The 14,402-nt window shown below is 36.5% G+C and overlaps 1 protein-coding gene and 1 pseudogene across 4 annotated transcripts in view; both read right to left on the bottom strand.

Moving 5' to 3' along the window:
• ZPBP (zona pellucida binding protein) overlaps positions 1-14,402 on the bottom strand; it is a 155,219-nt gene that overhangs the window by 34,458 nt on the left and 106,359 nt on the right. The gene's annotated exons all lie outside the window — the stretch shown is intronic.
• LOC110205009 (E3 ubiquitin-protein ligase RNF13 pseudogene) lies at positions 6,847-9,903 on the bottom strand (annotated as a pseudogene).

The raw sequence follows: 14,402 nt of genomic DNA, 5'->3' as shown, positions 1-14,402 counted from the left end.
TCTTCAGTAAGCTTTTGGACTTCCTTTTCCATTTGGCCAATTTTGCTTTTTTAGGGCCTTTTTTTCCTCATTGGCTTTTTGGACCTCTTTTGCCATTTGGGTTAGGCTATTTTTTAAGGTGTTACTTTCTTCAGTATTTTTTTGGGTCTCTTTTAGCATCACTCTCAGTTTTTCCTCTACTTCCCTTATTTGCTTCTCAAAATCCTTTTTTGAGCTCCTCCTTGGCCTGGGACCAATTCATATTTTTCTTAGAGGCTTTGGATGTAGGAGCTTTGGCTTCGTTGTCTTCTTCTGGTTGTATGTTTTGATCTTCTTTGTCACCAAAATAAGATACTATAGTCTGACTCTTTTTGCACTGCTTGCTCATGATCCCAGCCAATTATTTGAGATAAACTCTTTGTTAAGGTAGGAATCTGTTTCTAGCATGGAGAACGTACTGTCCCAAGCTTCAGGGATTTTGTGCAGCTGTTTTCAGAGATACTTCTAGGGACCTGTAAATTTTCAGTTCTTCCAAGGTGGTTTGATCAAGGGTGAGGTGTTTACTCCTTTCCTGTCCTGTGCTCTGGTCTATGAGTGACCACAAACACCCTTTTTTGTCTTGGAACTGTGAGGGTTTCCTCTCCACAGCCAATACATGCTCCCCCACGCCAGTGCTCCTCCTCTCCCCAGGACCGCCCCCCAGAACTGTGATCCAGATCCAAGCACGGGCAAAGCAAGAGAATCCTGACTCAGTGCCAGCAAAAGGTCTCTGCAATCCCCCTCTGATCAGCCACTCGATCCTCCCTCAGTCTGTGGGCCTGAAGCTCTCGGGCCAAGCTTGGGAACCCAGGCTTCTCTCTCAGCACCACAGAAACAGACTTTTCCCACTGACCTTCTAAGTTGTCTTTGGCGTTCATGGGTTGAGAAGCCTGGAAACTGCTAAAGCTGCCAGTGATTCAGTCCTCTAAGTCCTGCTCCAGTTTCACTGTGTCCTGCGTGCCCAAGCCGCACTGTGCTCTTCTACCATCCCGACATGATATACCTTTCTGATCAACCATCCAGGTTGTCTTGGGCTGGAAATTTGTTTCACTCTGTCTTTTTGTGGGTTCTGCTGCTTTAGAATTTGTTTAGGGCCATTTTTTATAGGTATTTGGAGGGGTTTGGGGGAGAGCTCAAGCAAGTCACTGCTTTTACTCGGCCATCTTGGCTCCCCCTGGCCTGTAAGTTTTTGGTGCTTCTGAAGAGGACAGGTCTGGTCACTGACGTCCTAGTCTGCACTCTAGTCTTTACCTATGTAGGGCCACTGCTCCCTTATGTCCACAACTATTCCTCTATTTCCTGGAACCATGACTCAGAACTATGTAATGGGTGAAAGAGCTGCAAGATGGCACCCATTCCTATTCTCAGTGCTATTACTGTGATCTGCAAACTATGTAATTTAAAGTCTTAGAGAAGTGTCTAGGGTACAGAGAGGTTTAGGGATTTGCAAATAGTAACCTAGCATGTGTAACAGGCAGTATTTGAACATAGTTAGTCCTTCCAGACTTCACAGATGGCTCTCTACCACCATGCTATACACTTTCAGAAGAATATTAGAGTTTAGAATATAGGCTTTTGCAACAGAGAGCAGACCCAATTTCTCCAAACTGATCAAAAACATTTCCCTCCACCCATTTAATTCTAGGCCCACCTCACCATTCATCTGTAGCTTCTATTCAAGATACAGATAATAAGTGATTAATTCATTTTCCATTAAACTGCACTTTATAATCTAGGCAATCTGTGTTTTTTATCCATTTTTATGTGGATTACTAGGGCAACCTTTTTTCGGTGTCTGTAGATCTCAATGAGAATGTAATGTTCTGGGGTCTGATACACTGAACAATATCACTTCTTTAGATGGTTGCATTTATCAAGGAATCATGCATGACCTTGGAAAAATTATGCTTGGAAAAAACCCTCATGTTGAAGAAGAGCTTTTTAGGCTGAATTTTGCTCCAAAAAGAAAAATGCTTTATTGTTATTATTTTTTAAAAGGGAATTATGCAATGATAATAGAAAAAATATTTCTGAATCTACAAAATAACTACTTACCTGCCCCAGCATGACTCCCTGGAGAAAAGTAGTCAAATCTGTATCAGTGAATTTTAGTATTATGATGATCACTGTCTATATGCACTATAAGAAAATTACTTTCAAAAAATCTTTCAAACAAATCACCAAAAATTATAATTAGAATGCTTCTATAACCATTCTGTCATTGTGAATATTGATAAAACTTATGAATTGTGCTAACAGTTTGTGAGATAGATGATTAGCATGCTCCTTATTGTTGCGAAAATAAGCCAGAAACTAGTGCTTCCTAAATTTTATATAAAAATTAAGTCAAATCTACAGCTATCTATGGGCTAGGGATACTTAATTCTGGTAGGGAACAAAAATGGAAATAAGCCAAGATATTAAGAACAACTTTAGGAAATACAGTAAAGAAGACAGAAAGTAAAAAGTGTGGTAGAATTGATTACTTATATTCACTAAAACCAAGTGAATCCATCAAATTCTCAATCAAGTTAAAGTATAAAAGATAGGATTTTAAATTGACTGCGGATTGTTAGGGTACAACTATAGTAAATATTTTTATAATAACCACCATCATTCCTCTATCCCATATTAGTGCAAAGAGAGTTAGATATTATGTCACTTGAACATCTGAAACCTTGTCTGCCAAAAACCTTGGCAACTTCCATAAATCTTTGAAATTTTTCTCTTTACTTAATAAAGAGCAGTCACCCAAAGTTACAAAGCAATTGTGTTAGCAACATTAATTAAAATATAAATTCCCTAACTTTTCTTCTTTTCAGTAATTCCTCACTAAGAGAGAAAAGGTTTTAATTACATTTTCATGTTTGAAGTGAACAAACTTTAAAATTACCAGAAGAGAGCATTTATACATTAAGGATCTCCTTTTCTTTCAAATGTTAAATTTGGGTTATGTATAAGCATATTTAGACCATAATTCTGGTCCAGTAACCAGAAAGTCTCAACTAACTGCTCACTACTAAGACTGTGGCTAAATGCTATAGTAATGTGAGTAGTTATTATTATTATTATTATTATTATTATGACTCTGGGCAAGTCACTTAACCTCTTAGTCTCAATCTCCCCATCTGTAAATGGGGATAATAAAAGCACCTACCTTCCAAGGTTACTGTGAGGCTAAAATGATATGGTATTTGTAAAGGACTTTACAGACCTTAAATCTCTATATAAATACTAACTTTTGTTGTTCAGTTGTTTCAGTCACGTGCAATTCTTTATGATCCCGTATGGCATTTTCTTGGCAAAGATATAGGAGTGGTTTGCCATTTCCTTCTTCAACTTATTTTGCAAATGAAGAAACTGAGGCAAACAGGGTTAAATGACTTGCCTAGGATCATACAACTAGTACATGTCTGGGGCCAGATTTGAACTCATGAAGATGAATCTTCCTGACTCCCGGGCCAGCACTGTATCCATTGTGCCACCTACCTGACCAGGAAATGCTAGCTATTATTAGCAAATTATTACTGACATTTTGGTATTACTATGCTACTTAAGTATAGTGTACACTAAGGTAAGGCCTTATAAGCAAACTTTTGAAAACAGAAAAAAGTAAAAAGGAACATAAATGAGGAAAATATTATCCTTGTTCTTCTAATCAAATGTCAGAGCTAAACATGAAAAGAGAAAAGATATGAATCAAAATGGAAAGGACAAAGACCAGTGAAATTTTTAGTTGCTGTTGATAATGATAATTTAAATGTGATTTTTAATTATTTATAAAATAAATGTTTTTATAGTATAGTACTGTAGAATCTACATTTGTATAGAAACCTACTGGAAAAATTAATTCACATTTTAGCAGATCTTTGGTGGTGATGGTTTTATGTTCTGAACTGTAAATGTAGGAGGGAAAATTGATATATATTTAATACAAAAGTTACTTTTGCTACAGTGACTATATGATAACGTAAAAAGTAAAGCCATTTCCATTTGATACTTCTGAAATTATCTAGGAGGGTTTAATAATTGAAATCAACATAATAAATTTCTAAATATAGAAGAAATTATATGTAATAATGTGTGTAGAATTTTTCACATGCTGGTAACCTTTTAGCAACCAATCCTGGTCTGCCATCTAGGGGAAAGTTTAAAAATCATAAAGTAAATAGAAAATTCAGTGTTTACTTAACCTACTGCTGAGAAAGTAAATATTCTTTGCTCAATAAACATCAGTTGTCTCAATCTTCTTTATTAAGCATAAACTCCCAGTGCTGCACCTTCATTCTACAAATAAAGTTATTTTCACAAAACTCTCCCTCATATATTTTATGTGCATCTATCCAGAATGCCATTTCACACCTCAATGGATTTTAAGTGCACTTTGTATGTTAATTTGTTCTTGTATCTAGTGTTATTATGGTCATATTTTCTACTGTGTTCCAATTTAGAGGATTACTTAAATAACTTCTTGAGTAGTGTGCTCTCTTTTGAATGTTTAGACTGCCACTACCATGGACAAAAGACAATGAAGTACTGGATGAGCTCTGGTTCAAACAAGGAATTCCATGACAGTTTAGCACATAGAAAAGAGAACAAATCAATTAAGGAAATTTCCAGCTCTATGAAATTATTAACATTAATTGTTAAATCTGTTGAAGTAACTGAATAAATATTTATTAAGTGCCTATTCTGTGAGATATTGTATTAGGTGTTAGGGATACAAAGATATGACCCAGACTCTGCTCTCAAAGAACTTACAATCTAAGAGAAGAAGACTTGCACACAAATAATGATAATACATGGGATAGAAAAAAAATATCAAGATATAAGGGAAGATACCATAAGCGAATTAGGAGAGCAAGGAAGAGTTTACCTGTCAGATTTATGGAGAACAGAAGAATTTATGACCAAATAAGATATGGAGAATATTATGAAATACAAAATGGATAATTTTGATTACATTAAATTAAAAAGGTTTTATACAAACAAAACCAATGCAACCACGATTAGAAGGAAAGCAAAAAGCTGGGAAACAATTTTTTACTGCCAGTGTTTCTGATAAAGCCTTCATTTCTAAAATATACAGAGAATTGAGTCAAATTTGTAATACAAGTCATTTCCCAATTGATAAATGATTAAAGGATATGAAGAGACAGTTTTCAGAAGAAGAAACTAAAGCTATCTAGAGTCATGTGAAAAAATGTTCTAAAATCACTATTGATTAGAGAAATGCAAATCAAAACAACTCTAAGTTATCACATCATGCCTATCAGATTGGCTAACATGATAAAGCAGGAAAATGATAAATGTTGGAGAAGATGTGGGAAAATTGGAGCACCAATGCATTGTTGGTGGAGTTGTGAACTGATCCAACCATTTTGGAGAGTAATTTGGAACTGTGTCCAAAGGGCTATAAAAATACGCATACCCTTTGAGACCCAGCAATACCACTTCTAGAGTTGTATCCCGAGATCATACAAATGGGAAAAGGACCCACATGCACAAAAATATTTATAGCAGCTCTTTTTGTGGTGGCAAAGAATTGGAAATTGAGGGGATGCCCATCAATTAGGGAATGACTAAACAATTTGAGGTATATTAATGTAATGCAATAATATTGTATAATAGGAAATGAACAGGCAGATTTAGAAAAACCTGGAAAGACTCACATGAATTGATGCTGAGTGAAGTAAGCAGAACAGGAGAACATTGTACACAGCAATTGTAGCACTGTGTGTTGATTAACTATGGTAGACTTGGCTCTTCTCAGTAATGCAGCAATCCAAGATAACTCCAAAAGGCCCATGATGAAAAATGCTAATCACATCCAGAGAAGCAACTATGGAGTCTGAATGCATATTGAAGCATGCTATTTTCACTTTTTTTTTTCTTTCTTGTGGCATTTCCCTTTTGTTCTGATTCTTCTTTCACAACATGACTAATGTAGAAATATGGTTAACATGATTGTACATTTACAACCCATATCAGATTGAATGCTGTCTTGGGGAGGGGAAAGGGGAAGGAGGGAGGGAGAAAATTTTGGATTTCAAAATTTTATAAAAAAGAATGCTGAAAACTATCTTTACATGTAAATGGAAAAAATAAAATACTGTTAAGGGGAAAAAAAGAAAAAATAGCAAAAGAGAAGTCAGGTAAAATGATTTAACACTCAGAGTTGGAGGAGGACTAAAGAAGGTTTCATGCAGTAAACAGCACCAGGCCTTGAAGAGAAACTCTTAAGTCCATTCCCGACATGAAGTATGGCATATCACAAGGCATGGATATGCAAGAGGAGAGACAGAATAGCCCAAAAAAGGAGGAACAGAGAGTATATGAAAGAGATCAGTATGAGAGAAAGCATGAAAGATAGGCTCCATTTTTGGAGGGTCTTAATTAGCAAATTGAAAAATTTATAATTTTTTTCTGTAGAAACCAAGAAAATACTGAATGTTTCTGAGATGATAATGATGATGATGACAGAAATAACTGACATTTGTATGACATTTTAAATCAGATATGCAACAATTGGGCCTAAAGGGGAAAAAATCACACAAAAATGCTAATAATTACTATTTTTAATGGTGATAATTTATTCAACAAATTAAAATTCAGGCAATAATTCTTTTTTTTAAAGTGGAAAACATGTTTATTAACTTTCAAACTTCCCTCATACAAGGCCATAAAAAATTTCATTATACATGCATCTAACTTCTTTCTACATAGTTACAATGGCATATGTATTTATAATTTAGCTTTTCATAATATATTGCTAAAGTACATCATGAGTTCTGTTAAATATAAGCACTCATTTTCAAATCAAATACTTGAAAAAAATTTTCTCTATGTACATAGTTCAGGAGATTAGCATAAGATGCTCTTTATTAAGAGCATCTGTGTGCGTGTGTATATATAGACATGTATGTATTATATGATCAGAAGATCAACAGAACACTTGCTAAAATTTTCCTTAGTATTTCTATGCAGGGTTTCCTGTCTTTTTGCTTTGGTCACACATAAACATACAATCCATTAATCCTGAAAATTAAGTCAGTATAAATGTGGGGCCATATTAGCTTAGCTAGCTGCTGAATCAAACTAATATTCAACACTATTAAATATGAGAACTGTCTTAATATCAAAATTTTCTGCACTCTACCACAAACTGCTGTCTTCTGGCTTAAAATATTATTTGTGAATAGGAAAGAAAATTCTGTTACTAAGTATTTCTATTCCATTTTGTAGTATTCATGAGAAAAATACTGAATGGCCTACTGTCAACAATGAAGACAGTTTAGGGGGAACCCACAAGTTGATACCAAAAATTCTGGGAAATTAGGTTAGGCCATGCTTGGTGTGGCAGCAGAATTCATCATGGTAATAAATATACTTGTATACTGTAATCAAGTCTTCACTGAAAGCCATACTTGTAGTGGCTTTTCTTTTTTAAACTTTTTGGCTATATTCCATTCTAAAAAGAGAATGATGCTTGAAGTCCAGCACCTTGATAATGTTATGCTTTAGTAATAAGAAGTGTGCTTCTTGTGGATGAAAATCTGATTAAAAAATATATAGATTCCTCTCTACAGAAGTAACTGAAGGGGGGCATGGACAATGAAAGTATATACTTAAATACACATGAAGGGATAAGCTGATGAACCATTTTTTTTCATACAAGGTATAAAGACGAATAGAGTTGGAAGTTCAAACCCTATTTGCTGTGTTGTAATCCCTGTCACCATTGGGCTGCAACTGGACAACCACACTCTCTTGATTCACTTCCTTTTCTGCATCACTACTATCAATATCTTCATTGTCATCCTCCTCGTAGTCTGAAGATTCTGTCACGTTCTGATGGGAATGAGATTCTGATAAAGCCCCAAATGACTGGGCACTAACAGGAGCTAATGGTCTAAGTAAAGGGGTGTCTTCTGAGACTTCATTCTATTCTTGACTACTATCCGTGTCAGAGTCTGAATCTCTTTGAGAAGGAACAACTTTCTGTTTACATACGGGGCAGGTTTTTTTGGTTTTAGTTAGACGAGGATCCACACACTTGCAGTGATATGCATGGGAACAAGGAAGGATTCTGACTGAGTTTGTCTCCATCTATATATTCATCCAGGCAAATGGCACATATGTCATACTCATCTCCTTTCTTGAATTTATGTATAGGGAGTTTCTTAAGTTGATCTTTACGAAGTCGATTCCTTTTAGCTCTGTGTCTGTCCTGCACAAATTTTGTGATCATGAAGATGACAGTCAAGATGAGACATACGCCCACCATGATGAGGAATGGTATTAGGTAGTATTCTAGAGGAAGGCAAAACTCCAGAACCAAAACAATATGGCCTCCTTTTTCATATGTGAATTCATCTTTAAGTGAATTAGCTGATGCCTCACCAATAAAGACTGAAGGAATGTCAATCTTCTTTAAAATACCAACTATACTTACTGTCATTGGATCCCATGCTAATGAGGTCATCGGAATCAACATTGTGCATGATGGCCGCTTTGTATCCTGCCTTCTGCGCATGTAAAACCTTAATATCAAAATTACAATCAAGTCTTCTAATTAACACAATGAAGGCACTGGAGGAATTGTCTTTCAGTGGTGGAGGTGCTATGGGTTCACAGGCATTCTCTGGTTTTGAGTTTATCAGAAATCCCTTTAAACCTTCAGTTGGAAATCTATAACCAAATCTTGCTGGAAGGTCATCAAATGTCTGTGATACATTTTCAAAATTATACGCTAAAATGTCTGCCTCCACAGGAAGTAAGTTAAAGAATGCAAACAGCTGGACAGTCAAAATAGTATACATCTGCGTGGCTGACAACATTAACATCCCTATGGATAACAGCATCTTAATCACCTGAGGGAGGAGGGGCTAGGGGTGGGGGGTGCACCCTCCTGGCAAAGAGCGAATTAGTCCGAGTCCCTCCTCAGTCGGGTCAGGAGATCCTAAGTGCTGTCCATGACCCCAGAGCTCGCTCTGCCACAATAATTCTTTAGATCATACTAGTATAAAGCACTTAATGAGACATGCAAATGAGATGTGCAAAGATAAATCAAACATAACTCCTGCACTCAAGGATCTTTGTATTATAGTATATATTCATCATTCTATGGTCATTTCATCCCATGCCCCCTCAAAAAATACCTGTATCTGAGTTAAGTAAGTGATAAAGGAATTTATGGGGTGCTTGGGTGCTTGTACTTGTACTTGGACCCCAATTTCTCCCTAGTCTCAGAAACACTGTCTCTGACAACCACTCCCCAGCCCAGGGACACTGTGCCTAGCAGTTATTCATGCATCGGCCCCAGCACGACTCTTATCTCTCTCCCTGCCACAGCTACACAAAGCTGGGTGAGAGAGTGCTGGGCTGCTCAGGCCCCAGCCCTCAGATCATGTCTCTGGAAGCCTCCCAATTCCTTAGTAAGTTCCTGTCTTGTAAGAAAGCTTTCCCTTGTTGCAGAACATTCTCTCATCAAGACAGAGGGAGAGGGGTGCCTTGCCCAGTCCAAGGAGTTTTGTCCTTGGCCAGCCCAAGGACTCTTCCTCCTGCCAGACTCCAAAGATCTATACCTCTGTCATCTCCCTCCCTGTCCGGCATACTCCCTGTACTTTCTCATCCAAAGACACCTGGACCTTTAGATTACCTCATCAATGTCCCTGGCATTCCTCTCCCATGCCCCTTTCCATATAAACCCGAGCTTCATCCTCAGTCTCTTGCAGGTTCCTTAAGAATCCTTGCCCACTGAAAAGCATAATAATAAACTTTTTGCATCTTGACTTAAAGACTGATTGAGTTTGTGAATTCATTCCAGACAACACCATCTTATACTTCGGTCTTTGAGGGGTCTCAACCTCTCAGACCTCAAGAGAACTATTTAAAATAAAAAGACATGTATAAAAATAAATAGAACATAAAATAAAATAAGTAGTTGCTTAGAAAAAGTAATGCTACACGAGTTCAGAGGAAGGAAAAATTACCAGTGGATAGAGGAAATAAGAAATGGTTTCATTGTAGAAGTAGTACTTGAGTTTATCACTGAAAGACTGATAGTTTTCTAACATAAAAAAAAGTATTTATGCATTGAGAATAGCGTAAGTAATAGCAGAGTGGGAAAACACAAGATGTGACCAGGAAGCAATAAATACATCAGTTTGGCTGGAAGGAGAGTGATATTAGATAAAGCTGGAAATGTAGGTTGGAGTTAGATTGTGGAGGTAAGAATTTTAAACTCTTTGCTAGTCCACAAAGAGCAACTGAACATTTTTTTTTCTTGCAGTAATAGTTCAATCAGAGCTTTGCTCTGGCCTTGATATGAGGAGTAGAAAGGGAAGAGAACTTACTGATAAGCTTCTATTTTTTTTTTCAGCAAAGATTGAACAATAATTATTCAACACAATTTTTAATATTATTATCTGGAATTTGGAAGGCTAATTACCTTCAATTCATTTACACATAATCTCACCTCCATTCTTGGGAAATTGTATGGATTATGTAATTAAAAGTCAGATAAAGGGAAGATGGCAGAGTAGGTCAGAAAATTCCAAGCTCTCAAGATTTTCCTCCACAAAAGAGATAAAATAGTGCCTCAGGGCAAATGCAGAGTGGTAAAAATAAATAAAAGTAGGGGCAGAACAAGGGTCGTCCTGGGACAATTTGAAATCTGAAGAAAAATCCCAGGAAAAAATTTGTTACTCTGTAAAGAGTAAGCACCTCCAGGCTAGGTTTTCTTAAACTATAAGAGGCAAGCCCTGGGGTTAGCTAGGTTGGGAAGCTGCCTCAGCCCTAGCCAAAAGAACTTTTACTCCCAGGACAGTGAGGAGAGTTGGGTGCCTGAGCCAGAGAAGATTGAGAGAACCACTTTTGACAAGGAACCCCAGACCCAGCTGTGCTGTGGAGATGCAGCTGGGGGCAAGAAGGAACCAGCACATGCCTGGTGAGTGCAGAAGCAGTGGTTTGGAGACTCCCCTGGTTATGGGCACTTACAGGAGGCTGGCAGTCTTGGTTCCAGTTCTAGGCCAGAGGGGAGAACTGAAGGAGGATCTGAGGCCAGAGGCACCATCCCCCAAACCTCAGGACTAGAGGTGATTACAAAAACTAAATTACTACCAAAAAAAAAAAAAAAAGCATAGGCAAAGGAGAATCTAACCACAGAGAATTACTATGAGAATACAGAAGAGCATGATTCATCTTCAGAGGAAGACACTGAAGCAAAGAAATATTCTTCTACCCCAAAGAATAATGTCAAATGGTCACCTGCCCAAAAATAATTCATAGAAGAACTTAAAAAAAACATTAAAAATAAAATAAGAGAGACTGAGGAAAAACTAAAATAATAAGAAAAATCCAAGAAAAAACAAGAAGATTATAAAAAGAAAGTCAACCAATCAGAAAAAAAGAGATACAGAATCTTGAGGGAAAAAAAATCAACTCCTTGAAAATCAGAATTGGGCAAGGGAAAGCTAGCAAAGTTATAAGAGATCAAGAAATAATAATATAAAATGTAAAGAATGAACAAATAGAAAAGATTGTGAAACATTTCATAAGAAAAACAACTGATCTGGAGAACAGATCAAGGAGAGAAAACAGAAGAATAACCAGACTAACTTGAAAGCTAAAATTTAAAAAAAAGAATCTTCATATAATAATACAATAAATAATTAAAGAAAATTGTCCTGAAGCATTACAACAAGAGGGAAAAGTAGAAATAGAAAAAAAATCCACAGATCACCACCTGACAGAGATCTGAGGAGGAAAACTCACAGGAATATTATAGTCAAAATCTGAAATCCCCAGATGAAGGAGAAAATATTACAAACAACAAGAAAAAAAAACAATTTAAATATGGTAGTGCCACAACTAAAATCACACAAGAGCTAGCAGTGGTGACACTAAAAGCCCTCAACTCTTGGAACACTATATATTGAAGAGCAAAAAACTGGAATTTTGGCTGAAAATATCATACCCAGCAAAGCTAAGCATAATCCTGAATGAAAAACAAATGGACACAATGAATTATCAGACTTTCAGGATTTTGTAAAAAAAAAAAAAGCCTAAACTTAATAGAAGATTTGACATACAAGATCCAAGAGAAATATAATGCATATACCAAAGACTAATTCCAAGGGACTCAACAAGGACAGAGATGTTTATCTTTTATGTATGTAAAATGTAAAACATATGTCTAAGATTATTATTAGTAATTAAGTAGTTTTCAAGAAAGATTGGGGTAGATCTGAGCATGATATGACTTTAAAAAGTAAAACCATTTAGGGACAGTTAAAAAGAGTAATTATCTTATTCAAATGAGGTGCAAGAGGAAGAACTAACATGGAGGAAGTAGATGAAGGAGAAGGGCTGTTAGTTCTGGAAACCTACTTTCAATGGAAATGGGTTCAAGAAAAAACAATACAAATATATCTAGAAGAGTATAAAAGTCTTCTAAATTCAGAAGGAAATAAAATGCTAAGGGGATAGGGAGTGGGGAGAGGATAAGGGAGGGATCTCTAGAGGGGAGAGTGAGACAATAGGTTACAGTGGGGAATAGAAGGTGTTTAGAGTAAAGGGAATGGAAAGATAAGGGAGGGATGCTTGGAATGATGGGGAGGGATCTTTTTTTTTTTTGTAAATTAATTAATTAATTTTTTAGTTTTCAACAATCACTTTTATAAGCTTTGGAGTTTTAAATTTTCTCCCCCTCTCTCTTCACCTCCCTTCCCAAGATGGCATGCAATCTGATATAGGCTCTACATATACATTCCTATTAAATATATTTTCACATCAGTCATGTCATAAAGAAGAATTAGAACCAACAGAAGGAAACACAAAAAAGAAGAAAGAAAACAAAACAGAAAAAAGAGCAAATAGTATGCTTTGATCTGCATTCAAACTCCACAGTTCTTTCTCTGGATGTGGATAGTATTTTCTTTTCTTTTTTTTTTTTTAGGCAATTGGGGTTAAGTGACTTGCCCACGGTCACACACTAGTAAGTGTCAAGTGTTTAGTATGAGGCCACATTTGAACTCAGGTCCTCCTGACTTCAGGGCCGGTGCTCTATCCACTGCGCCACCTAGCTGCCCCTGGATAGTATTTTCTATCATGAGACTTTTGGAGATGTCTTAGATCCTCGCATCGCTGAGAAGAGCTAAGCCTATCAAAGTTAATCATCGTACAATGTGGCTGTTACTGTATAAAACATTCTCCTGGTTTTACTCCCTCCACTCAGCATCAGTCCATACAAGTCTTTCCAGGTTTTTCTGAAGTCTGCCTGCTCATCATTTCTTATAGCACAACAGTATTCCATTACGTTCATATACCACAACTTCTTCAGCCATTCCCCAATTGATGGGCATCCCCTCTATTTCCAATTCTTTGCCAACACAGAAAGAGCTGCTACAAATATTTTTGTACATGTGGGTCCTTTTCCTATTGTATGATCTCCTTGGGATACAGCCCTAGAAGTGCTATTGCTGAGTCAAAGGGTATGTGCAGTTTTATAGACCTTTGGTCATAATTCCAAATTGCTCTCCAAAATGGTTGGATCAGTTCACAACTCCACCAACAATGCATTAGTGGTCCAATTTTCCCACATTTTCTCCAACACTTATCATTTTCCTGCTTTATCATGTTAGCCAGTCTGATAGGTGTGATGTGGTACCTCACAGTTGTTTTGATTTGCATTTCTCTAATCAATAGTGCATTTTTTCATATGACTACAGATAGCTTTAATTTCTTCCTCTGAAAACTGTCTCTTCATATCCTTTGATCATTTATCAATTGGGGAATGACTTGTATTCTTATAAATTTGACCTATTTCTCTATGTATTTTAGAAATGAGGCCCTTATCAGAGACACTGGTTGTAAAAATTCTTTCCCAGTTTTCTACTTCCCTCCCAGTCTTGGTTGCACTGGCTTTGTTTGTGCAAAACTTTTCAATTTAATGTAATCAAAATTATCCATTTTGTATTTCATAATACTCTCTATATCTTATTTGGTCATAAAGTCTTCTGTTCTCCATAAATCTGACAGGTAAACTATTCCTTACTCTCCCAGATTGCTTATAGTATCAGACTTTATATCTAAATCATGTACTCATTTTGACTTCATTTTGGTAGATGACGTAAGATTTTGGTCTCTGCCTAGTTTCTGACATACTCTTTTCCAATTTTAAGGCAGGGATCTTTAGAGGGTAGGGTGAAGGAATAGGTTAAGGGGGGGGGGATAGAAAGGTGTTCAGATTTATGGGAATGGAAGGATAAGGGAGAAATCTTTGGAGGAGGAGTAGATTAAGTCATAAGAGGGCAAGATAGCAGGTAGAAGTAAAGTAGAAAAGTCAGGAAGGATAGGAAATAAAAGAGACATACAAACAA

Source organism: Phascolarctos cinereus, unplaced genomic scaffold, assembly GCF_003287225.1.
Source record: "Phascolarctos cinereus isolate Bilbo 61053 unplaced genomic scaffold, phaCin_HiC Scaffold_4;HRSCAF=312, whole genome shotgun sequence".
In the NCBI taxonomy this organism is placed as follows: domain Eukaryota; kingdom Metazoa; phylum Chordata; class Mammalia; order Diprotodontia; family Phascolarctidae; genus Phascolarctos; species Phascolarctos cinereus.
The sequence above is the reverse complement of the archived record's forward strand: the minus strand, read 5'-3'. Positions and strand labels throughout refer to the sequence as shown.